Here is a 26,451-nt window from a genome sequence, read left to right as displayed (position 1 = left end):
ACGAGCGATGCACAGTAATCCCACTTTAGCCCATTGGCCAGGACTAATCATAAGGCTCAGCACCATTACTAGAGACTATTGGAAGTGACCCTTTGTGTTGTGTGTGTGTGTGTATGTTTGTATATACATACATGTACCCACACGCATATATACATGTTTAAACATATATATACACATCTATGCACATATACACACAGAGATAAGCTAAGAAAGGTACAAGATTTGAGCAACCGGGATTGTGAATTCAAAGCAAATATGATCACCTGTATCTCTTTCTAAAAAACACATTTTTACATGTGACAACCATTAACCCATTCAACTGATTTTTTTGCATCTTTCTTCCTCAACATCCAAAGTCGTCTTCTGTAAAAATGTCAATGTCAATGTCTCAGTGTATGGAAAAATGGCACCTATCTTCTTATTACAGCTTCTGTCTTTCCCTCTCTCAGCGCTACTCCAACTCGTTGAAAGTCAATGTGAAATCTGAGCAACCAACATTTGCCCCTGGAAATATGTCATGATTTTTCTTACGAGAAAGCAAATAGCCCTATCCAAGCTCATAATATAATTACAGGTCCAAGTTTTTAAGAAGTTTAAAACTACAAAAACATAATAGAAAAATAAATGTTAATGGGAAATAATTAGTGCACAGAGTTGAATAAATTCCAGACACACCCAAATAAAAAATCCCCTAGAGTTCCACTCATGATAACTTTTCACTGGCTTCATCCAAAGATGCAGAGTTTTCTCATGAAGCCCTTGAGATGCAGTATTTCCCCTCTATATTTATGGGCCAGATTTCTTCTGTAACTTTTTTTTCAAGTTTATTGAAGAGCGATGATCCATGATGGATTTTCAGGTCTTGTTGAATGGAAGCAGCCACATCCAGAGACTACATGTAGATCTCAAAAGCAGTGACCTTCTCCTCTAGCATATATGCTCCAACTTTATCTTCTTCTACTACACATTGTATTTGAAGTTTTTTTTTAATTCCATACCCAGCGGAACTAGTTTAGAGAGCCCCAGCCCGAGCCAGCTGCTTGAATGCTCCTGACACACTCCTCGAATTTTACCAATCTGTCTAGTCCCCCCAAGCTTTCACATCTAATCAGCTGGAAGACATCTTATTAGGCAACAAGAGCAGGATTCCTAGCTTTCATACTAGGCAAGGCATTCTTCTCTTAATCTCTTCACTTCTTTGCTTCCCTCCTCCCTCCTCATCACGTCCGGAGAGATCAATGCCATCATCGTCTTTACTCTCTGTAGCTCTACGTGCTGTGCTGTCTTCCACATTAGCAGGGCCATACATGCCCAAGCTTTCTTCACTCCCAGCAGGCTGGCCTATTCCTGTTCATAACACCTGATGCCATTTTATTGACTTAGGGCATAATACCAGTTGGCAGGTGGTGGGCTGGAGTCTGCTTCAAATACTACCACACATGCTTAAGGTGGCATACAACCCTCCATGTACGTCTTGTCTGCCAGGTAGTCTCTGAGCACTGGAGGCTGGGTGGCAGGCTTTGTCAGGCCTGCAAAACCCGTGCTGTTGCCTGGTCCTGGAGCTGTGTTGCTGCAGAGGAAAGAGGAGTGCAGGTCGGAGCTGAGTGCTCAGTGGAAGAACAAAAAGGCTTTCTTCCATAAGTTTTCTTTTGTGTATTATTCCATTGATATTTAGGGGTTTCATTTTACATATGAATGAGATACGAGAAGCACAGCAAATGTTAATATCGCATCGTCTGATGCAAATCAAATCACAACAAATGTTAACCCTCGTACAAGGTTGGAACTACCCCCATTAAAGATAGTTGGGGATTTTAATGAATGAATATATTACATGGAGATTAACATATAAATCTCATAAGTACTGGAGCTTATTTTTTGGTCTTTCTATTCTGAGAGTAGCCGATGTGCGCACTGAAAGCAGGTTCACCTGATACTTCCTTATTTAGTATCTACTGTGAGCCAGCCACTGTCACCGGTACTCAGAGTTCAGCAGGAAAAAAGACAAGCGTGCTTCCATCTCTCAGGAACCTTATATTTCAGTGAAGGATCTAGACAATGAATAATAATTAACATGAGAATAAAAGGAGACCCAAGATCTTTTTGAGAGGAAAGGAAAATAAAAAAGCCAGTGTTTCCGGAGCAAAGACTGAAATGGTAAGCTTGAAAATGGAGACACACACCAGATTACATGTGGCCCTGAGACTTTAGAAAGAATTTAGAATTTTATTCTCAGTGGAAAGGCTGTGGAGAGTTTTAAGTGTGACCTGCGTTTTTAAAAATCCCCTTGATTGTGAAGAACAGTGGTTTTGAGTTAGCAGAGAGGCAATGGGACCGTGAGGAAAACTAGTAGGTGTTGTACAAGTGAAAGATGACTGGAAATGTCCTAGATGACAATATCTTTTCATATTTGAATATCACTAAGAAATTTTTAAAAGAAAAATAGGTAAGGTAAATATTGTGATCTCCTTTAACAGGTAGAAATACTGCCCTATGGAAAGGTAAAAGTTAAGTCAAGGGTCAAGTTTCTTTTGCTTCCAACTTTAGAGGGTTTTTTTTTATCCATTTTATTCTGAGGAAAATAATTCAGGAAAAGAGCAAATAGGGTTACATATAAGTCAAGTCAAAGCATATTGTACAAGTTGAGTAGTATTTGTATGGGCTTAACCGATTTGAATATTTCACAAATCATAATACATTGTATACAAAGCAGTACGAGACAAGGGTGAGGCTTCCATAATCACTGGGGCAAAGACTTCCACCGAAAGTTTTCAGACTGATGCCACCCGGTGTGGTTATGGGCTTCTGTGGGGCTCCGGCTGAGTGAGGCCCTCGCCCCTGCCCTGCTCATGGCACTTTCCCCTTCTCCTGGGCCATCCAGGGTGGATGGGGGTCTGCTCTCGCCCCACTACATTTGTTGAGGAAAGAATCATATCCTCTATTTCCAATGCCATTCTCGATTCAGAGTGGCCTTGAAATGGGGAGAACGTTCTCGTAGGATTGCTTATTTAAAAGCTAACATTTTTGCCCAGGACTAGGGATTAACTGTAAAAGAATATGAAGAATCTTATTGGGGTGATGAGACATTCTAAAACTGGATATGGTGATAACTTCGCAAGTTGACATACTTACTAAAAATTATTAAATTCTGTACTTAAAGTGGGAGAATTTAAGTGTATAAATTAGATTTCAATAAGATGGTTAAAAAAGAGAGAAACCTAACAGAGACAAAGGTACCTCAATTCATCTGAAAATGTGGAAATCAAATGAGAGGCAAATACTTACAAATTGAGAATATTTTTTCAAAATTCAGAAAATAGCCCTCAAGGCAGATTAGTTTTAAAAAGAAAAAAATGCTTTTAAACGAACATCAAACTATGTGTGGAAAGCTAAATATTTATTTGTGAATAGATACAAAGTGTTTACTTCTGTTTCTAAAATTTTCTGTGTCACTTTTTATTAATTCAACTGTAGAGCTTACTTTTTTAGATCAAAAATTGTCTTTAGATCATAGAAATAGTGAATAAAATTGTCAGGTTCATTTAAATAGGGAAATTCATTTTCTACTTGAGCCATATGCAACACACCCACTACCTGATTAATACTGAAGGGTACTTCTCGACAGAAGATAATAAAGTGACCAATTATTAAACCTTACTTCTACTTTGTGTCATAAATAATGTTAATCATTTTATAAAGTGCCAAATTTAACCGTCATGAGAATTTTATTAAGTTCATTTATGAGAGTGTTTTCATTTCAAGGATAAATAGAGAGTCAAAAATAGTTATTAAAAATATGTTCTGAACTTCACACAATTTTTAACCAGAGCTGAGAATTGAACCAAGATACCATTGTATCTAATGCTCATACTTTATTCATTACTCTGTTCTGTTGTGTTTAGCAGATAAAAATAGGGGAGAAGTTCTCTCACATCTACCTTAAAATCAATCATAGACACGTGACAGTCATACTTTTGAGAAATTATGTTAGAGCAAGGAGTTCATATCTTTTCTCTAATTGGATTGCATCATTGTGAACTCAGAAAAGTTGAAGGTGAGACTGATAAACTGCTTTTAAGAATCCCTCAGAGATAATAAGAAATAAATGTGCTGCTAATAGATAGGATGATCGCATAATTTATTGTACAAGCTAGGACTCTATCAATATTTTTTGGACAAAAGGCATAAACAAAGACTAGCTTGAGCAAACTGGGACATCTGGTTGCCTTTCTCAAAACTAGAGGACAATAATATACCCGAAATAGAAAAGAGTGATGATATTATTTCTTAAACTACAACACAGGCAATGTTGATGTAAAATTACCCGATAATTAGTACAAAAAAGATTATTAACTAGATCATTAGTAAAGATAAGCATAAGTTTCCAAAGACCAAGTTGTGCAATTTCAACTATAATTCAGATATCAGCTGAGATGACACTTCCTCTTAATATAAAGATACATTTCCTTCAGTCCACGTCTTATGGAAAATCTCAAGCACCCGACAAGGTTTCAGGGAACCCCAGAGTTTACAGTACCTCAGTCACCTCTGCTTTCAGGTTTCTGACTGCAAACTTCTGCCTGCTAGGATCCTTTTTTCTTTTATTACTTCTCCAAGTCACTCTTGATCTCTGCACTGGATACATGCAAATAGAGAACTCGACATTTGCCTTAGTTTTTTTTAAAAAGATTTTATTTATTCATTTTTAGAGAGGGGAAGGAGAAAGCGAGGGAAAGAAACTAGTGTGTGATTGCCTCTTGAGCGCCCCCCACTGGGGACCTGGCTCGCAACCCAGGCATTCACCTTAACTGGGAATCAAACTGAGACCCTTTGGTTCTCAATCCACTGAACTATGCCAGCCAGGACCATTTGCCTTAGTTTTCACAAAAATAAGCTAGCAAACCCAAAAATCGAGAATGCCAACACACTACTACTACTGCTACTATTACTACTGATTGTTTGTAGAACAGACACTGAGAGCAGACAAGCTAGAAGGGGGTTACAGAAGAATAGGACTGAAAAAATGGATAAGAACACAAATCTAGACTTAGGTTATGCTACTTACTGCTTGTATGATCTTAGTCACATCCTTGTAAAACGATAGCACTACCTCGAATAATTATAACAGAATGAATGTGACAACACGTTTCATTAACACAATGAATGGGTACATGGTAAGAAGCCAAGAAATATTGGTTACCAACATTGTTACATTATAGTTGAGAAAACAAACAAATTATAGTTTGTTGTCTGTTCTGAGGAATCCTTTGGCCTGTCTGCAATGATATTAATCCACTATTTTTTTTACTTAATCTAATCTACTTTCTTCTTTTCCTTCACTGCATAAGAGAAGAAAAAGAAAAGCTCTCTGTTTTCTTCAGCATCTACTGGGAAATCAAATTGTGAAATTTCCGTTGCTCCTTCTGAGATTTAACTAAGGCTAACAGTGATATAAATACCCATGAGCACCTGACTCAGTGTTGACACAGCACACCACCCTGCTCTAGCTATAGATGAGGTAGAAAAGGGTTTTTTCTTTTAGTTACATAATGTCAATTCTAAGATTCACAGATTGATATGAGCAAATGTTACGTTCACATAAAGATTTCAAGTGTCAACTATTACACTAGTTTATTCTAAGATTTCACATAAAGAAGAAAAAGACAACTAAATAATAATATACTTTACTAAATTCATTGCTGCTTGACTATGTCTAAAGAACGTAATGACGTAATTGATTTATACTCAATAGTGGGTGTTTGGAGATGGAGCTATTGACCCCGAGCCTATTGGAGAACTCAGGTCACTTTGGGATTTGTTGGACTATATCAAGAAAAGAATAAACTAATATTAATACATATTCACATAGACAAGTGAATATGTCTATAAATACATCTATTAAAATTCACATGTGATACACATGCATGCACATATATGCAGACATTTTAAGGTGATTCAAAGAACATGTAAAACCCATGAAGACTCATAAATTCTGACCTAAAAACTTAGACCAAAAGCAAATCAAGAAATGAGCAATGATCCGCTTGGGTTCTGTCAGTATAATGGACACTTTTGGTTATTAATAAATATTGTTAACAGGATTTTCTAACAGCTACCTAACAATCCAGCCAAAAGATACAGGAATGGACTCTAGCTAGCAAAGCTCGCTAATGTAATGCTCTCAAAGAAGGCCAAATAACTGGGTATAGATTAGCCCAGTGAGATTAGGCCCAAATTTAAGTGGGTGGTGTACCGCAATACTGTGTAATAGCAAAAAATAACTTTTGAGTCCAGTGCACTTGCATTTAAATCCTAGCTCTGTTACTCAATGCCTGAGAACTAACTCAAACAGTTTAATCTCCCCCTGCCCCACTTCAGTGTTCTAATTTGAAATATTTGGGTAATGACAACCAGAAGTCATAATGCCAATCACGATGAAAAGAAATGACATGTAAAAAAGTTTTACTGTGTTTGGCCCATAATAAGTGCTCAGTAAATGCCTGCCATTTTCAAGAAACAAGCTGCTGATTTCACAGGCCATTGGTACACTATTGCAACGTATATTATTATGATTATGAAATACAAATACATATATAATATAATGTATATTACTACAATTTTAAGGAATTGAAATATTTTTCTCCAATTCCATTGATAGTATGATCTTTTTAATAGCTAGTAAGCATTCTATTATCTTCTTTCTTGCCTTAAAATACTTCCTCACTTATCCAGGGAGGACATACAGAGGGCATATGAAAGGATGCTCAGCATCACTAGCCATCAGAGAGATGCAAATTAAAACCACAATGAGATACCACTTCACATTGGACAGAATGGCCATCACAAACAAATCAACAAACACATGCTGGTGAGGATGTGGAGAAAAGGGAACCCTAGTACACTGTTGGTGGGAATGCAGACTGGTGCAGCCACTGTGGAAACAGTATTGAATTTCCTCAAAAAACTAAAAATGGAACTGCCTTTTTGACCCGGCAATTCCACTACTGGAGTTATGCCCTAAGAACCCTGAAACACCAATGCAAAAGAACCTATGTACCCAATATTCATAGCAGCACAATTTACAGTAACCAGGTGCTGAAAACAGCCTAAGTGCCCACCAGTTAAATCAGTGGATCAAAAAACTGCGGTACATTTACACAATGGAATTCTACACAGTAGAAAGAAAGAAGGAACTCCTACCCTTTGCAACAGCATGGAGGGAAATGGAGAGTATTATGCTAAGTGAAATAAGCCAGATGATGAAAGAAAAATACCATATGATCTTACTTATAAGTGAAATCTAATCAACAAAACAAACAAGGGAGCAAAACAGAACCAGAGACATGGAAATAAAGAACAAACTGACAGTAACCAGAGGGGAAGAGGGAGGGGGATAACCATGGAAAGAAGGAGAAGGATCATCAAGGAACATATATGAAGGGCCCAGGGACAAAAATAAGGTAGAGGGGAGGATTGAATGCAGGAGGTGGAAGGTGGGTAGGCAGGGAGAGTGGTGGGGAAACAATGAGGACAACTGTCATTGAACAACAATAAAAAATACTTCCTCAAAAACTCTTCACTCCTAAAGGCATTTCTTTTCTTTACCTTCTTACTTTATGGCCAGTTTAGAGTATCAATGTTGAAGCGTTGAAATAACCATTCTACTTTTTGTTTTAATCAACACTCAAGAATGAATGGGATATATATTTTGAATTTTCCAGTGTGTGGTGATACAGATTAGGATAGATACCTAAGCATGACAAAAGGCTACACTTGATTCAAAATAAAAATAAATCAAAATATCTCACTTTCAATCAATCAAAATAAACCACACTTTCTCTAGTACTTGGTAGGGACATCTAGGTAATTTGAATATATTTTGAAATTATAAAAGCAAACAGAATAAGTCACATGAAACCGACTACTGTATATGAGAAATAAAATATGTTAAATTTATTTTTAAATTATAGTTGGCATAAGACAGTATATTGGTTTCATGTTCTCAAGAGAGTAAATAGATGTTTGTATTTTATTTTTTTAAGTACCAAAGTATATCACTGTTTGGCGTTTTATACCCATCGCCTCAATTGTTTTATTTTTTCTGACTACTATTTCACTAACTTTTTCAGAGAACTCATTTATGCCACCCTAGCATGCGGTAAGGTCTTGAAATGAAGCGGTGGGAAGGGCACTTACCTTGAAGTCAGGAGAACTGTTTTCAATGGCAGCTTTACTGTTTGTCAATATATAACCATAAAAAATTCACTTACTCTTTATGCTTTCCAGTTTTTCACATACAAAATAAGGGGAAATCTTGTTTTTGAAGTTTTAGATCCTTCCTAGCAAAAAAAAAAAAAGAAAGAAATAAAGAAGGGGAGGAGGAGGAGAAAAGAAAGGAAGACTTGGTTGACATTTTCTAAATCATTTCATTGCCTGCCTACAAAGCGTACTCTAACCGCTAACATTTTTAACCATTCTTCCTTTTCCTCAGAAAGGGGATCTTTGTTTTCTTCCATATACAGCAGCCTCTCTTTTCAAGTTTTCTTCTCTAAAAATCATGATGGAGTTGGACATTCTAATTTTATGGCTGATAAAAACTGAGTTCCAAGATATAAAATAATTCATGAAAAACGGCATGGTTACATCTCATCAATGGTTACATCTATGTGAGTGTGTGTGTGTAATTATACAGCCTCTGCATTAATTATTACAAATAGCCCCCTCAAGATGTCTAATATTTTGAACGAAAGATATTTAAAACACAGATGTAGTTCTACATATTTCACTGTAATTTCAAAACAGGCTATTTATTATGCTAAAGAAAGTACTTGGACAGCGAGCATTTGCTATAGCATGATTTTCCCTGTAAAGTCAGAAGATTGAATGCAGGAAATAAATTATCAGCCGGTTAGTGTGTATTTTTTTCCAAGTCTTACTCATAACTTCCTTGGCTGTCATTTCATATAACCGTACTTTACCTGTAAATTAAGCTCTCCTTTTATCAAACTCAGCTGGGGGTTATTATATCAACTTTAATGCCCCTCTAAAATTGGTACTAAATGTGGATTTATATCACAAATGGAAAATCTGAGAGTGAAGAACATTTTCCATGTGGCCGTCTCATAAAACTATCACTTTTAACAAACAACCTGAATTCAAGAGAAATCTGCAAAAATCTTGCAAGCACATGCATGGTCTTAGGAGGAAATGCTAATATGGAGTCTGTCTGCTCTGCTGCAGCTGCTTGATTTATGAAAGCATAAACAACCCTGACTCATTCCAGGGAAGTCATAATTACCATATGGAGTGTTAAATGTACAGACACTTCGTAAGGACTAAGGCAGTAGCTTAAATTATAGTCATTATGCTATCCCCACTCCCAAATCTTGCTGTAATCCTTGCTGAGGAAAAAAAGTCCTCTATTCAGTACCCTTCACAATCCATTCCATTGCACCTTGAAGACATGTTACAGAACAGGTAAGGTAAGCAAAAACTGGTCGACAGGGTAAGACAACGGGCTGCTTCCTCAGATGTTTGCTGATGGCATTCCCAGCACCCTTAGTCTGCATGAGTTTTGCTAGAGAGGAGCTCTGTTAATAGGAATAGGATTTAACCAGGCCCTTTAAGGTTGCACAGTGCAGTGGGAGATGCAAGCTACTAAACATTGGAAATGACTGTGATGTAACCATCTGAAATGCAAGGTCTGTCCAGAAAAAGTCCACCCGTTGTGAACATAATGAGAATGGTTTGTGCAACATGGATGTAACCTGGCAGCCAAGGAGAGTGGGCTGGAATGTGCATGTGTGAACAATGGTGACTTCACTGTACTAGTCAGTAGGGGCAAAGGCCGTTGAGTGAGCATGCGTACTGTGTGGCTGGTACAGTCAAAATGCCCGAGCAAGTAGAGCAACGAATCGGCACCAAATTCTGTGTTAAACTTGAACATTCCTCCACAGGAACTACTCAGAGGATTCAGAAGGCCGCAGCTATGGGCAACTTCATCACAAAAATGCACCCATTCATGCCTCACATGTCATGGAGAGTTTTTTGGCAAAACATAAAAATCGCCCAGGTGACTCATCCCCTCTGCAGCCCAGATTTGGTGCCCTGCAACTTCTGTCTTTCCCTAACACCAAAATCACCTCTGAAAGAGAAAAGATTTTAGACCATTAATGAGATTCAGGAAATATGATGGGACAGCAGATAATGATTAGGTGAACTGTGTGAGGTCCCAAGGTACCTACTTTGAAGAGGACTGAGGCATCATTGACCTGTGTACAATGTTTCTTGTCTTGTGCATCTGTTTCAATAAACATTCCTATTTTTCATATTACATGGCTGGACACCTTCTGGACAGACTGGGTATGTCTCAGTGAAATCTTAAGTGCTATGCTGCTAACAAAATCAATAGTAAAAGCACTACTATACATACAAGGAGCAAAAAAGAAACTAGCAAGCAAGCTTTTTCTTATCTATATTCCAGAGAAGTACTTATTAACATATTTTTCCATCAGTTGTACATATTGGCCATTTGGTATCTTACATGGCAATGAATGTTTAGTCAGCATCTTCCCTCATCCAGACTCTAACTTGTGTATGTTGCATCACCATGTGTGTACAAGTCTCAAAGAATCTTCACTATTAAAGCGTCCTAGAGTCGATGGGATCCCACCAATAGTTTTCATGCAATGCTAGAAAAGACTTATCTAGTGCTGAGTGAGTGATAGGCACCATTCTAAAGACTCTACAGGTACCAGCCCGTTTAACCCTAACAAACTGTATTGAGTCACTGTTATCACTATTTTTCAGGCGGTTCAGCTGAAACAAAGAGTTTAAGTTGCCTAAAGTCACACATAATGGAATCAGAACTCAAATCCCCGGACTCTCTGGTTGGCACTACTGTAATTTTCAAACAATGAAAATGATATCAGAATTAAACCTTGAGGTGATAGTGTAGCATCAAAGTATATAAATACATATGTCATATGTACTTAATAGGTACAAAACTGGACAGAGGACTACGAATTAAAGAAACAGTCATATTCCGTAAAAGCAATACATATAACAAAGGTTATGAATAGGATTTCAAAAATTTGGTGACTAATTGGATCTGGAGAACAGAGGAGAAAAGATTCAAGCTTTGTAAAGTGGGAAGAGATCTTAACAGAAACTAACATGATTAAAAGAAATTAAGAGTGGAAGAAAGACAAAATCACATTCAAACTTCCTGTCGCTGGGGAAAGGAAAGCTCGTGGTGTGTGTACAGAGCAAAATTAGCCATGCTGTATACACATCAACTATCTCCCTAGTTTCCTAGTTCTATTCTTTGGTGCTTGGACACATTAGAAACAAATTGCACAATGCATTGTCAGAGATATACTGCTCCTTCGGAACATTTTACACTTGCCTCTGTAAATATATATTTAACCTTAGGGAACTTACTGACATATAAGTATTTAACGTTCTTCAGGCTAAATGCTCAATAGAGAAGGGTCAATACAGCGTGTTGTCCTGTGACATAATCCATCCTATCCCTCTTTAATTCCTCTGCGCAAAGTCCATTGGTTTTGGCTTTTGGAAATTATTACAGGGCTGAATAAGAAGCAGAGTGGAGTGAATCGCAAAAGTGGAAAAAGCAGCCATCAGAGCAGAAAACCCTGTCCAGGTAGCCAGGTGGTCTGCAAATGCCTGCTAGCACTGTTTCTTCCAGTTGGCACGTAACATCTGTTTCTGAAGTGAAAGGGTGTGAAGAAAATGACACAAGTGGTAAGCACTGACATATGCAGGGGAAAGGAAGTGATTTATTTTATATGAAGATTGTTACTGTTGCAAAAATAAAAGCGCAACCTGAATATGTCTCTGTAAGACTTGTATAATATGTGTGTGTTTAAGAGAAAGATTGTATATTTTTATTAAATCATAACACCAAAATACAGGACTCTGAAAATCTAATTAGCACAATGAATAAAAACAGGAGGCCTGTAAAAAATTATTTTCTGAAATAAGGGCAAGATCCTACCAAGAGTTTAGAAATAAGAAGGGTAGGAGTGGGACCTAAGGAATTATGAACTATTCATGGGCATCAGCTAGAAACTGCATAAGTGAAAGAATAAATCAATATTTGCTAAGAAAAAATAAAGTAAAAATATTTTATAAGAAATATTAGTTATAAATTATCAGTGTGTTAAAAGTAGGTAATGAAATAATTACCTTTTGGGATTGCTGCAAATGAGAGCATTTCTGACTGAAGTCAGTATGAATTATAGAGTCTTATAGAATGAGTTTGTAGAAAATAAGGAAGGGCAGTTAACAGACTCTAAGTATCATTCCCACTCACACCCGGGTTTTATAAATAAAAACTGCAGTGCCATGGAGGTGAAGTGACCCTCCCAACATTAGTTTGGAGGATTTTTTTAGCAATAATACATGAAGACCGTTTTGGGGGATGGTCTTTTTTTTTAACGTTTTTGTGGTAAGAAGGGTGCGGTACTGTCCTAGTCCCAGAATGAAAGGTGTCTGGGTGAAGAATTAAGCACAAGTGGAGGAGGAGGCAATGGTTCATTTACAATAAGGCATGGGGAGTGTACTGGGTCACAGAAAATAAGAAAGGACCAAATTAGAAAGTGAACAAAATCACATTAAATTATCAGAAAGCAAATGTGAACCTGGCTGGTGTAGCTCAGTGGATTGAGCACGGGCCTGTGAAGCAAAGGGTCGCTGGTTTGGTTCCCAGTCAGGGCACAGGCCTGGGTTGCGGGCTGGGTCCCTGGTGGGGGACACGTGAGAGGCAGCCACACGTTGATGTTTCTCTCCCACTCTTTCGACTTCCCTTCCCCTCTCTCTAAAAAATAAATAAATAAAATATTTAAAGAAAGAAAGCAAATGTGATAAATTAGTGAATAATCTGTGAAATTTCCTCTGATAAGAAATTAGCATTTCTAAAGTCCGAGGAAACGCTGACTTTGTCTGTACCACTTAATTGTGGAGAAACAAGCCAGGTTGACAAGGAGATCCTTACAGGGTTCCTTCCCTTTCAGAATGAAAAAGGCCATGAAGAAATTTGAGTATCTGAAATGAAGTATTGTTGATATGTTATTTTTAGGTATATTCAAAATATTTATCTGGCAGAGAGGGAAGAGATGCAGGGAGAAGGGAAAACCTTTGAAAGTGTCATTTCAATATTAGAAAAAACAAGGAAACGAGAAATAAGTATTGTGTGAAAAAAGGTATCAGAAGTATTTCTTCTTTACATAATTTCTCTTATGACTAGGGAAAAACATGAAACAAAAATCTTCTTGTTAGACTCAGGTTGGAACATTTTTGAATACCCGCTCTGGGGTCCCAGGTCTCCCTCGGGGCTCCAGGTCATCGGGTGGGTTCTGGTCCACGAGTGCGCCTCTTGTGGAGCCCTCATCCCAAGTCCCTCGCCTGACTCCTGCCCCGACAGGACCGCATTTCTGTCACCATGGTGCACGACTTATAGTGAGTACCTCCCCATGTTAAATTATGAAACTTAAGAGTACCTTTTTGTCACGGGAATAATACGCATCTGATAATAACCAGCGTCACGCATTTGTGATGAGTGGGGTGAGGCGCTCTTATCCCACCAGGAGACAGATGCAACGGGGAAGAGTTTTTAAGTACTGTCTTCAGAAGTAGCGTTGCCAGAGCTTATGGAACTGCTTTCAAGGTAGGGAAAAATAAATGAAAAGCAGATTTTTCTCCCTAATAAAAATTGCCAGTGGGTAAGGCAAAGGTTCAGAAAAACAGGAGGTTTCTAATATACTAACCACCCGTTCAATGTCTGGCAGTAATTAGGAAAATAAACAGGATCCTGAGTCAAATTAACAGCACCAATTAAACTCTCTTGCAAACGCATTTACACTGATAACCGCTGGGGCAACATCTGGAGCACTACCCACAAAAACGATGTCTGATATTTCTGATGTTCTCAAAGGAACCGAATAAAAATCAAAAAATTAAAAGTGAGCAGGAGGTATGACCTGTGTATCAAAAGATAAACACATTCTGATTTTTGCCAGAATTTTAAACAGATAGCAGATCAAACGTGTTTAAATGCTTAGAAGATATAATTACCTTATTAGTTTATCTCTGTAAGCAAAGAGCTGTTTCTAAATATGGCCTAAGACATAGAAGTTTTAAAATTATACTTAAGGTGGATACTAGAACCTTACAAAACTGAAAGTGAGGTAAGGGCATGGCACTTAATATAACACGTAGTTGGAAAACTTGACAGAAACAGTATTTATGACATCACATAAAATCTTTAATATTTTCAGCAACTTTTTTGTTTATAGAAGCTTTTGATGAGTTTTTAAATAAAGAATCCACTGTAATAAAATAATTCCCCTTTTATTTATCGCAACTGCATGTCAGGAATCCAAGTTGTGAATATGTTTTACTAAAAAGATATTGTAAATCATTTTTTGAAGTTTGCAGAGCATATCTCCAGAGAAATCACAGTAATGGTAGTTTTGATTCCAGAGCCTGGAGTCCTCAATTATCTTTTTTAATCTTATGTGCCCATAAATATAGTATAAATTGCATTATTCCAACTGTGCCTAACCAATGTATGCATTTTTCCTTACTTGAAAAATGTGTTCCAAATTCTAATTTAAGAAATTAGGAAGACCTTTCCTTCTCACAAAAGACTCCCACTCACCTCCCAGAAGAGAAATACCTTTAATTAAAGATTTTATCACTAAACTTATTTTCAAAAAAGAAGACACTTCTTTAAGACACTCTTTTCTTGAGGGGAAGAGGGAAAGGATGCAAGAGAAGGTGGAGCTTCTAACTGGGTCGAACTTTCCAATGCAATTGTTCATTCAACAAATATGTATTGAGCTCCTACTAGGTAAACAATTGCAAGGAAAGCATTATGTGACTCAGGAAAAAAATGATGATTAATTAAAATGCAATGTGACTTCCAGGAATCTATTCTCGTTGGGAATAGATCAGACGTGTGCATAAATACTATGATGTAACATAACACATCACGGGTTTTGGCTAGACAATGAAACACCTTAAATGCAGTGCCAAACAGACTGAAGTTTATTCTGTGGGCATCAGGAAGACATCATAAGTCTGACCAGGGTTTGTTTGGAGGAAGTGAAGTGACTGGAGATAGTTTTTTTTTTGTAAGTATTTTAAAAGTCCATGCAAGATGAATGGCAAACAATGGGTGTGGTCAATGGGAGAAATTGATGTTGAGAGACGAGTTCTAAAATATCAAAATAATATAGCATAAACAAAACTGCAGAACAGTGGGTTTTGGGAATGAGTAGAATGTTTAAAATAATGGAATGGGAAAAGATGGACTAATTCTGCTGGGGAGCCAAACAGAGCAATAAGTTAAATAAGACTCTCAAGTTGAACACACATAAATAGAAGAATGCAGATAGAGTGGGTTTGATGGGTATTTGATTATGGAAGTATTTCACTTGAGATGCTGGTGAAATGGAGCTGATCATAATTACAGTAGCTTTAGTTACATCCTTAACACTGAGAGTAAAGAGAGAGAGAAGTTTGGAGAAATGCATATATTTAAGGAGTTATGAAAGGAAAGGTAAGGTGGATACAAAATGTCAAAGGAGAACACAAAGAGAGTTTCTTCTAGGAAGCTAAGACAAAAGAGCTCATCCCAGAAGGTTTTGACCTATTAAATAAGATGCTGCTAGGCTGGTGTGGCTCAGTGGATTGAGTGCTGGCCTGCAAACCAAAGGGTTCTGGGTTTGATTCCCAGTCAGGACACATTCCTGGGTTGCAGGCCAGGTACCCAGTAGGGAGTGTGTGAGAGGCAACCACACATTGAGAGGCAACTATACATTGATGTTTATTCCTGTCTCTCTCTCCCTCCCTTCCCCTCTGTTTAAAAATAAAATAAATAAAATCTTAAATAAAGTGCTGCTAAATAATGGAGGAAGATAAGACAGAAAAAAAAGAAAAGAACCCTTGGAATCTTCAAATATGGGCCCATTCATATGTCAGGTATTACTCCCAAGCTTGTCCACATCTAATTTATTTTTTAAACAGGATTTATTTCTACCACCCATTTCACAAGAAAATATCAGTTTCATTTTGTTGATGAAATAATAACTCACTACTTTTATTAAGTCAGCATTTATTTTATTAGAATCCATATTTCACAAGTTTCTCCAGCAAATTTTCCAGTGTCTAGCACAGTGCTTGGCTTCTAGGAATCACTGAATAATAGCATGCTGGATAAAAGTGTGATATGGGTGTAGCTGATATGCAGGTATGTTTGGAACTAGAAATGGAAGGGTTTGGGGGAACATTTATAAAAATAGGTGAAAGAGTCAATTTGAATGATCTGGACATTATGTAGCTACACTGCTTATTATTTATAATAGTGATGATTAAGAAATGGGAGTGGGTGAATGGAAGGTGCTTTGGAAAGAAATATCACATTTGCTCAATTTTATCTCCAAATTCACTAGATTCCATTGTGCTCTTTATGTCTCTTTGTTAGGTATGTTCACCTTGTCCTATTTCATAATTTTTTCTGAAGTCTGGAATTCCATTTCATCAAAGTATCAATGTAAAAAGTCAATAATTTCTTTCAATATTACTGTGTTTTCAAATACAGCTTGTAACTCTAAAAACCTTTTGCTAATGAAAAGCCACATACAGTAATTTTGAAATCCTACCAAAAAAATTCATGCCAATATATGCAAAATATTTCTACAGGTTACTAAAGCCACATTTAATAAAAAATGTAAATACAGTAAAAGTTTCTAATAATTTGGCTTAATTAAAATTTTATTCATGTGTAATAAATTATTAGGAAATATTCCCTTATTTCTCCTTACCAGCACCCACATGGCATGCCTCTCTCCTCACCTCTGCCCCATTATTACCTTATTAATAATTTATTTGTGTTTCTGACAAAGTAAATTAAAGCCAACTTTTTGTGTTATTCTGCCCTCCTTCTCACCCTTAACCTGAACTAGTGGTATTATGACAGTTGGGGCAGAGGGAGATGATGTCAGCTTCTTTGTGAGCTTTTGAGTCCCTTCCTTTCGATTTCCTTCAGCGTTTCATCCATCTTTGCTCACTTTCTTTGCCTCTTGGATGGAAGGTAACCAGCGTGATAAGATAAACAATTTATATAAGTGGTTTAACTTTGAATCATTAAAACTCACACTCCGGCTTCTCAGGCAAATTTCAGAGCACCACAGGGACTTCCAGCGCTCACCACCAGTGATGTGGATGTAAGGAGTGAAAACATTACATATTTGGAATCTTCACAGTGTATATGAGTGTGCTTGTATGTGCATGTGCATGTGTGTGTGCATGTGTGGCTTTTCTTTTGGGTTAATCGCCTTTCTGTACACCTTCCCACATGGCGAATCCCTTAGAACAGATATTTGAAGTGGAAATTTGTGCTGCTGACCTTCAGTGTGATTTGCGTTTCCCAAGATGGTGGTCAAAGTCCTGTGTGGATCAACATGGACCAACTGTGCTTCTCCCTAAAATCTTGGATTTCCTCAAAATTTAAATATTGTAGGTCCTGAGGAAATGTTGTCATTTTAATGGCAAATGTTTTTCCTGCAAACCATAACATGTACAAAAAAACTTGACTGCCCTTACTTTGAGATTCTCCTAACTTCCTTAACATGGTTTTTACCTTGGTCCTATTTATCTTTCACTTAGAAGGCAAATAAACACATTTTCTCTTGATCTTTGTTGGTGTTTTTTTGAAAAAAGATTATCATTGCACAGCCATATCAAATCCTGTGTGTAAAGATGTTGTTGTGCCTCGATGATAGTTTTTCCACTTTCCAAAACCTTAGCAATGGTTTTTGGTTCAGCTACGAAGTTGTGAAGTTTATTTGCTAACTGTAGTTTTCCCTCTTTATTAAATCTGACTTCCAGATTAAGATGGAGGATGAGCCCTTGCTGGTAATAATTTGATTAAGTTTTTCCCCCACCTGATATTGGTAGGATGGGAAATCTTACGGAATGTGGGTCTGAGCTTCCATTTACGTTTGTATCTTAACTAACTCCACTCACTTCTTGTGTTTAATTCATTCTCTAAAACTAAAATCTTAATCTTTACCGACCCAACATTCATAGAGAATCCTCAGTCATGATAGACAGCCACACAAAAAAGGTGGCTCTGGATGTTCTGAAAGCAAACCAAGTGAATTCTTATGGTTGCAGTTTAATTTTTTCCCCATTTACCTTCTTCTTCACCCTCTCCACACCCCCAGTTCCCAAAACTCACAAAGAGACCAGCAAGAGTTTATGTGAAAGGACATTACAGGATCAGTTATCAGAGAAGTGTCGCTTTAAACCCTGTAAATTAATCTTGATAAAATTGTCTCCTTGCTCCTGTATGTTGGAGAAGATAGTGATAAAAAAATAGAAGAAAGGTGAAATAAAACAAAAACAAAACCACAATAAGGAATAGAACTAGGGCAGCCAGTGGTGCACCATTCAGATCTGTGTGGTACAATCAATCTGAAACCCATGAACAACCACATTGCAGCTATGGCCATTTTCATGTGAATTTATGTGGACCCTAGGAGAACAAATAGAAGAACAAATCTTCTATAATCACCCAAATCAGACTCTTATTAATTAGACACCCTGAATTTAATCTATGTCTAGTACAAGGATCTAACTTCTCATGGGTAAGGTATTGGTTTGAGCCTCCAGAGTAAGTCTCTTTTATAAACGTTCTGAAGGCAAGCCAAAGATAGAAATAATCAGGGTTATAAATCGGAGCCCACTGTATCTTCTAATAATTCATGTGTGAAAGTCCAGGCAAATCACTGTATATTTGATAGCTTTGTGACTCACATGCAAACAGCACACAATGTTCTTTACTGTCATTTCCAAGAATTTCATCCTTGAGTTTTCCATCCTTGAGCCCCCAGGACAATAGGAGAGAAGAGGTAAATAATGCTTAAATGAAATCCCACCTGACCTCACCACTTTGGTAGACTCATATTATATGGAGATAGAATGATAAAAATCATAGAAATGTTTATGCAAATTAATATCTTTTGTTTCTTCCTAAATTCTAATGACTCATTGAAGATAATGGCATTTCTTCTTGGGTATTGTGAATATCTATGAAATAAATTAATATACATAAATATGTCAAATAAAAAGTATTCTTTTGTATTTATCAACCTGGTAAGATCAACACAGGGATGATGCAAGTATATTAATTTTAGTATTAATTTAACCCTTTCAATTACCAGGACAATTACCTCTGCTTATTAATAACAAGCAGAGGGGTCAATGTACAGGTAAGACCTTTCTCGGAGATCACAGAAACTGGCAGGAAGTGTACATGACTGTCAGGTTAAAGTAGAATTAATAGCAAGTAGGAAACTAAAAGGTTATGCTCTTCAATGTCATTTTATAATAATAAAAAGGGTTCCAAATAATGAAACTAGTCATAAACACAAAGGAAGTGACAGAGCCTAAGTTTAATTTTTTTTTACTTATTTTAAAAACAATGCTATAACCCCCCGTTACCATCTTGGGCTGTATTTTGCTGTGTCTAGGGAATCCACCATCTAATCAGACAAAGAACATCCCCCATAATTAAGGTAGAAAATGCCAGACATTTCTGTAACCTTCCATTCAGCAAAGGCATGGATGTGTAAAGTCAGCAGTCAATCAGATGCTCTCAGAACAGACTCCAAAATAGAAGCAAGTCCAGGAAACCAAGGGTTTGCAGAACTCAGTCTGGCGGAGGTAATGGCAACAGTAGCAGCTCTGGTCTGAGTCCTGCCATACCTGTCACATGGTACCGAAAGCAATGTCCAGAGCTGTCTAATGACAATGGATTCATGGTAAAAGCTGTCAAACTTTTGTCCACCTGTGATGGTAGTGGTGTCTTCTTCACAGGGCCCAGGTGAAGATGTAATTTTGGGTGTATATAAGATACAGAACAAGCAGAAAAGCTGAGGAATAGCCCAAGAATTTTTTTAAAAAGTCACATAGGTCATACAAACTTCCTGTTTCAGCCCAGATGCAGTGGGTTTTCCTTTCCAACCAAGCTTTAAGAGGCCTTCAATCTTAGATCTCCCACAAGCTCGGGATTGGGCTGGAGTGTGAGATGAACAGCCATCAACTCTATCAATCCTTGCCATGTGGGACTTCGTAAGGAAGATAAAGTCAATTAGTATGTCATGTTTTTCTTTATTTCTGTTGTTCATGCTTGTTTTCTTTTTAAAATAGGGGTTAAAAACTAGTAAAAGTATGATGAGTTCATATGAGTTCATTTCCCTATATGAAAGAATAGGGGAAGGAAACATGGATCGAGTAATATCTATCTGACCACACGGTAAAAATCCAGATAAGACAAGGAATACCAAACTACCTTAAGAGATTTCGTAGTTTAGGGCCCAACCACTAAGATTCAGCAGCTCAAATGAGTACTGATCATTTGTTTGCCATTTACAAAACTATTCCAAATAAGGAAAACCAGCTTGTTTAAAATAGCAGTTTAAAAGGCATGGGCATTGACTCAATCTCCCTGCTTTTTGTTGTGTTTTCTTCCCGTCCACCTGATAAACAGTTGTCATGTTTCATGCATAGGTATTGATGCAACATCTCGTGGGAATTAAGACTGTCCTCTGTGACAGTAACTTCTGGAGCTTCCAAAATAACAACACTGTCTCTGACTTCTCTGAGCTCTCTGAGAAAGTGATCTGTGATGTTGTGATCTGTAATAAATAGGTATTTAGTCTTCATTCCTTTTCTGACGCAGAGTTCAAAACCCTTAGCATTTCCTAAATGATGAGAGCCCTAAAGCTGTCATTTGTTAGGTCAAGAAGGTGACTTTGGGGTGACGACTAAAGATGGAAGATGGTAACCAGAGCCAACCAATAATCCATTAGAAGGTGGGAACTTTCAGCCCCACCCCTGACCTCTGGGAAGGGGAGAGAGGCTGGAGATTGACTTCAATTACTACTGAATCAATCATGCATGCCTCTGCAATGCAGCCTCCATAACCATCCAAAAGGATGGGGTGCAGAGACTTTTCGGGTTGGTGACGCTTCACACCATTTCTCCATACCTTGACCTATGCTTCTCTTTCTGAGTTATATTCTTGTAGAAAAAAAAACAGAATCAAGTAGGTTTAAGTTTATCTGAGTTCTGTGAGCCATGCTAGCAAATTAATCAAACCCAAGGAGGGGTCGATGGCACCTACGATAGCTGTTTGGTCAGAACCTTAGGTGACACCCTGGTCTGGCAGCTGCCACCTGAAGTCAGGAAGGGGAGGGTCAGTCTTGTGGGGCTGAGCCCTTAACTTGTGGAATCTGACAGTACCTTGGGTTAGGTGGTATCGGGATTCAGGTGAATTAGAAGATATCCTGATGATGTCCAAGAACTGCTAGTTGGGGTGGGTGAACCGCCACTACTCCATGTTGGAATTGGATGTAAACCTTTCCCATCTTTTGTCTGAAATGTGTGGCCCTCCTGCTCCACAAAACTAAAGGCCAATGAACTTCTCTATGGGGAGTAAATTTGTATATTGGCCTTAACAGAGCTTATCTCCAGGAACACAAAACAAAAGAAAATCAGATTATGGCATCAAAAACTGTATTAAATATATATGCGATTACAATTGCCCTCCTGTTTCTACAAACCCAGTAACTTTCCTTTTATTCTTGATTTTTGCTGATTTCAATTTTTAAGAATGTCTTAAACTTATTTTTCATATTCTCCAGAGTTGCTAATATAGTATCTTGTACGTAGGTGTTTAATTATCAGCTAGTGTCAATCAAGTCTTGATGCAAAATATCAATCCATTACCAAAATTCTATTCAACTACCCTTTCAATTTAACAAATTTCCATTTATAAAATGCCAAAACAAGGAATACAATCAATGCTTGACAAATTATATATTCAAATTTTCTCTGTTAGCAAGTCTAGAATGTAAAATAGGACAAATCATGAATATTTGCTTTTTTTACTCAAAAAGAATTTCATCTGGAATTATCTTGCATAAATTCTGATGTTATATAATTTACTGCTCATCTTAACAATATTCTCCTTTATCTTAATATTCTGGCTTTATTTTACTTATTTACAAGTCACTGCTGTAGTGGTGTCTATTAGATAAGTCAAAGAATATATGAAATGAAAATTATTTCAACATTAGAAAAGAATATGTCTTATTAAATATATTAAGAATTTTACATATCTTGATATGATAATTTCACATATTATACTTAGCATAATAGAAGGTAAATGATATTGTAGAATAAAAATGAATACAATTATATTAAGTATATTATCAAACAAAAATGGAAGTTAGAAGAGAGTATCCTCATTTATTTATGAAACAACCACTATTTCAAGGCAGTTTTCTTATAGGGGCAAACCATTCCTAAGAGTTAGATATCAACAACTTCCCTTAGACTAGAGATATTAAGACTGTGTAATATTTAAGCCTCACAACAGTAGGGAGTTGGGTAAGTATTCAAATAATCTTATTTTCTGTCACTTTGACTATGACAGTGGTTTTGTTGCAGAATTTAATGAAAATTATATATATGGACAGTTAATGCAAAAGTTGTTTATTTTCATCCCATTAACACTTTTCACCATCTTGAATTATGTTATTTATTCTAAGTAGAACAGAATATCTCACCTCTTAATCATTTAACAAGGTCAAAGAAAATTATGTATGCCCACAAGGACTGTAAGGTAAACATAATAATATCAATGGTGTGAGTTTCAATGAAGAACACTCTATACCTAAATTTTTGGAAGAACAGCACTTCATCCAGGAAAACAGTTCCCTTAGCATAATGCTCTCTGAGCTCACCCACAAACCAGTCCCATGAAGACAAATATAAGTCCATGTACGTGAGGAACCCACGTATATGAGGAATCTATAATAGTCAAACTTATAGAAACAATGGTGGCCAGGGCTGAGGGTGGAAACATGGGGAGTTTTTACTCACTGAATATCAAGTTTCCCTTATGTTGATGAGTAAGTCCTAGGGATCCACAGTAGAATGCATTGCCTATAGTTAACAATATGATATTGTGCACTTCAAAATTCATGAAGAAGCAGATCTCATGTTATATGTTCTCACCAAAAATCAAGAGAGACAGAGAGGGTGGTAATGAAAGAGAAAGAGAGAGACAGAGAAGGAAACATTGGGAGGCGTTGGGTACATCTAATACCTTGATGGTGCTATTTGCATATGTACAAGTTGACCATGTGCAGTTCTTTACATACCAACTATTCCTCAATAAAGCTGTTTTTTTTTTAAAGAAAGACACTTCCCCCTTTGCTGAATGTATACTGTTTTAAGTTCAGATGAATTATCTATTTCATGCTTTCTTCCCATTTGCTAAGAACAAAAAGACACAGACGTCCTGGGTCCAAGTCTGCTGGTAGTCCATGAGCGGCCATGGCCATGAGTCTTGACTGACAAGGTGGCTGTGTATTCAAGGAGCGACACGAGGAAGGCAGGGGTCCATTCACTGAACGCATAGGATATTTTAGTAATTTATTTCATGTACATACCACACATGTCTTTTATCAGTAACTTAGCCAAATACAGCTACCACGAACAAAGTGAGCAACTATATATTAGACACTATGCTAACAATTTTCATCTAATCTTTCATATCTATTTGGTCTAGCAACTGGCTGTTGAGGAGCTGGCGTGGAGAACTAAGACAAAGAAACATGATAATGAAAGCAGTATTTGTAACTACAAATCAGAACGGCTTAACGTATCTTAGCAGTTCGTTGCCTGTCACTTCTGGTTTTCAACAGCGGTCCGTGACGGTACTGAACTCTTCTCCTGAATCCTGAAGCCCTTTCCCACAATGCTCTGCCCCATCCTTATCCTTGCCTCTTTGTCTTGAGCTCTGCTCCAAACCTCATCGCTTTAATTCTTCGTTTCAACTTTCAACTTCTAAAAGCCCCATGCATAATGGCTTTAGCATAAGTTGGACAATCCTCCTTTGTCTAGGAAAATAAAATCATCTCAGAAACTCACAGCAGTACAAATTCCAAAGTTTGAGTTTTGGACTCTGAAATGGTAACACATGGTGGCCTTGGCAAACGTGGGTGGAGCCGCCCAGTCCTCGATTCTTGGGGCCCCTCTACCACTGTGCGACAGAAAAGCCCCACACCCCCCATGGCCTAAAGTTCTCAGCATCCTTGGTCGCACACATAATTTACATCTACATCTCTAGAGAAGCTTTTTGAAGATATTATAATCAAATTAAGGTAGAAATCTAAGTTTCCCCAGAAGCTACACGAGGCTCTGAGATTTTTCTTGCCACAGAAATGTAGGTACACTAGTTACATCATTTTCCAGGATGGGTTTGTCTTCTCTTTGTGTTGATAGCTCCCTTCAGGTACTGTCCCAGTGATGTATCAGTGCATGTAAAGCCAGCCCATTAATGCGCCTGCTCTGAAGTCTTTAATCCAGCTACTCTCACCCCTCCAGAATGCCAGGTAAAGTGTGAATAAAAAATAGCTCTCTATTTCATTTTGTTCTATTGTAAAGGAAAATGAAGTAAACAAGGTTAGCACATAATTCAGCTTAAATATCTGTCTTCAGTTGAAATACTTTAGGATCACAGAATCCACTAATTTGCTTATTACATTCTACCAAAACCTTAAAATACATTTGATGATCTACCTCCTAATTACCTTTCTAGGTTCCCCTAGTTAGTCTTAGAAAATTATTTGAAGTTCCTAAAACAAGCCTACAAGACTATTTTATATTCTGATTTTTCTATGACTGGATTCTCTACTCTTTTCTTGCTCCACAGTCTAGCAAATTATAATCATTTAAGCCTCAATTTCTACTATGTAGTCTCTACAGCACCTAAATGCTCTTTTTTCTACCTCATAGAAAAAGCCATTATATCCCATATGCCTCCAATGTCCCTAAAATGTTATTTCTCTTACTTGGTTTCATGTTTTCCCATTGGAGTGCATTTCCAGGATTTATTGCAGGACCTGGCACATAGTAGGTGTTCGATATATATTTGATGAATAAGTGATTAGAGCATAAATATTATATAACAAGGTTTGTGAAATTTCCATGTTAGTTTGAGTTCACTCAAGTGCAGAATGGAAAACATGCAGGTCCTTTATGTGGACGTGACCCCAGAAATCAAAAACGAGGGAGGAGTCGCAGGTCTGGAGGAAAAGGCATGAGGTTGAATTCTTCAGATACAGTCTACAGGAAGCACACAAAACACGTCAGAGAATTGGCTCTCCAGTCTTTCAGGTTGCATCTCAGGCTGAGCGGACTCCAGCAGGCTCAACTTCAGAGAAGGACCTGAGGTAGAAAATTAGAGAAATATGCAATGACCATTTGAAGAGCAATGCTGTCAGTGAACATGGAGTTGTTCACCACAGCTTCAGTCTCAATCAGAGGTGAACCTATGGATGTGACATAGGGTATCAAAAACACCTGCTACCACTTCATAAAAATGCTCTTCAGATGTCCTGTGCAAATAATCAATGACATGTAAGTGCCAGGTACCAAACCATTGTTTCTATCTTCAGGTTTACTCCCAACATTTTTGAGATGTTACAGAGGAGAGTGCTTTCACAATGTTAAAATGCTAATGAATTCAAAGTAACATTTATGCAGTCCTTTTAAAAAAGCAATTTTACTAAACTATATTGATTCTATAAATTATTTTCTGTTCAACCAGTTGCGATGCATTATAGAATCTGGACCAGAGGATGAGAAGTTAATATGACCTACTTAAAGCAACTAGTCTGAACCTGGTTTTAAAGACTCTGGAATATTCTATTGCTAGTGGAATTAAATGGTTCAAATGTCCATGTTAGATTCTTATCAAAGTGTCAGCCAATCTTTTATTTAATGATTGCCCAATATTCTTCATAAAAATAAGAAAGTAATGGTAATCTATGTTAATTTCTGTTCATATTAACCACATTCTTGCTTGATTAAACAGAAATTTGAAGCTCTACATTCTTCAGGTTTTGTTCTGCATGAGTAAAATAAACCATATTCTATGAATTGAAAACTGTTCAAATTGGGTTAAATTGTTCTCAATCCTAATTACATTGATTACAGGTAATAATATGCATTGGGCACCTGAAAGAATGTCCTAAATGATGACGGACATATAAACGGCAATGGTATAATTGGCTCATAACATCCTATGAAAATCAAAGATTTCATCTAAACTTCAAGGAATCATACTCTCTTTTGCAATTCCAGAATTACCTGTAATTAGTTTCTCTGAACATGTGATGTTTATTTGCAGGAAAGTACAGTTACACTCCTGTTACATGTCTTCCCATACAGAACGTGGTCTCTGGACCAGCTAAGTAGACACATCTGGAAGAATGTGAGAATGTAGAAATCTAGGCTGCCTCTCAGATAGACTAAACCATGATCCACACTTCTAAATGATCTTCA

At 37.2% G+C, this 26,451-nt stretch overlaps 1 pseudogene; it reads right to left on the bottom strand.

Annotated features, from left to right (window-relative positions):
- Positions 1 to 748: 748 nt before the first annotated feature.
- LOC118996111 (elongation factor 1-beta-like) overlaps positions 749 to 26,451 on the bottom strand; it is a 105,871-nt pseudogene continuing 80,168 nt past the window's right edge.

This window comes from Sturnira hondurensis, unplaced genomic scaffold (genome assembly GCF_014824575.4).
Source record: "Sturnira hondurensis isolate 20B ecotype Veracruz unplaced genomic scaffold, ASM1482457v3 Scaffold0010812, whole genome shotgun sequence".
NCBI classification, from domain to species: Eukaryota; Metazoa; Chordata; class Mammalia; order Chiroptera; family Phyllostomidae; genus Sturnira; species Sturnira hondurensis.
Note: the sequence above shows the minus strand (reverse complement) of the source record. Positions and strands in the feature narration are given on the sequence as shown.